Raw genomic sequence first — 1,383 nt, forward strand, 5'->3', positions numbered from 1 at the left:
TCTTTTACTTATTACTTGATAATGACTGTGTATACTTGCACAAATCAAGCGTTACAAGTTTTTGGCGTCGTTGTCGGGGACTGTTGCCTTAATCATTTTTGTGAAATTAATATTTTCAATTGGGTTGATATTTCATTTTTATCTAACTTCTAGCCTTACTAATTTATTCTTTATTTTTTGTGATTTATTTTTCACGTGTTTATGAGCATAGATCAAATTATTGCATGTAAACCCTGAGATTGAGCGAACATTTAGACAAAGAAGACGCAAAAAATCAGCTCAAAGACAAGTCGAGATGGACCTTGGAAATCAAAATGATAGACAAGGAAATTGAGCCAATAATGTGCACAATCCAATCCTTATTGTTGATGATAGGACTCGTGCCATAAGACAGTACGCTCTGCCACTCTTCAATTAATTAAATTTGGGAACTAGGACACCGAAGATTGAGGCACCATAATTTGAATTGAAACCAGTGATGTTTCAAATGCTCCAAATGGTGGGCCAGTTTAGTGGAATGCCCACGGAAGATCCATACCTTCACCTTCGATTATTCATAGAGGTGAGCTATTCGTTTAAGATAATCAATGTGACTGAAGACGCATTGACATTGAAGTTGTTTCCATACTCATTGCGATATCGAGCACGAGCATGGCCTAATTCATTGCCACCAAGTTCAATATCTACATGGCTAAGTATTTTCCACCTAACAAAAACATTAAGTTGCAAAATGAAATAACCACTTGTCAACAATTGGATGACGAATCTTTGTATGAGGCATGGGAGAGATTTAAAGAATTACTTCGTAAGTGCCCTCATCATGGGATTCCACTCTGCATCTAGTTGGAGACATTTTTTAACGATCTCAACGCACACACAAGGTTGATCGTAGATGCTTCTGCAAATGGTGTGATTTTGTCTACGTCTTATAATGAGGCTTACGAGATCATTGAGAGGATCACTAGTAATAACTATCAATAGCTAACAAATCGAGCAACTTCAGGAAGACGAAGTGGACACACTTACATCACTCACAGCTCAGGTATCTTCTATTTCTTCAAAGTTGAAACAGTTTACTGCTAATGGTTTGAATAATTTTATAGCTTAGTCTCCAAGTCAATTTGATGTTATTTCTTACGTTTAGTATGGGGATGGTCATTCTTTCGAGAATTGTCCATCAAATCTCGAGTCAGTTTATTATGTAGGGAGTCAACACCAAAATAGAAGTGGGTACGGACCACAGTCCAACTTCTACAATCCTTCATGGAGTAATCATCCAAACTTTTCTTGGAAGAACTAATGAAATGGACCAAACAACACTTACATGCAGCATAAACCCAACTAATCCCAAGTGTTCAATCAACAAGCTCCAAAACCATAACA

The 1,383-nt window shown here is 37.0% G+C and overlaps 1 non-coding gene across 1 annotated transcript; it reads right to left on the reverse strand.

The window, feature by feature from the left end:
- Positions 1–721: 721 nt before the first annotated feature.
- Positions 722–827, reverse strand: LOC128035024 (small nucleolar RNA R71). The gene has a single exon (XR_008191428.1). It is a non-coding gene; the product is annotated as a small nucleolar RNA R71 (small nucleolar RNA).
- Positions 828–1,383: the final 556 nt, after the last annotated feature.

This window comes from Gossypium raimondii, chromosome 11, assembly GCF_025698545.1.
Source record: "Gossypium raimondii isolate GPD5lz chromosome 11, ASM2569854v1, whole genome shotgun sequence".
NCBI lineage: Eukaryota > Viridiplantae > Streptophyta > Magnoliopsida > Malvales > Malvaceae > Gossypium > Gossypium raimondii.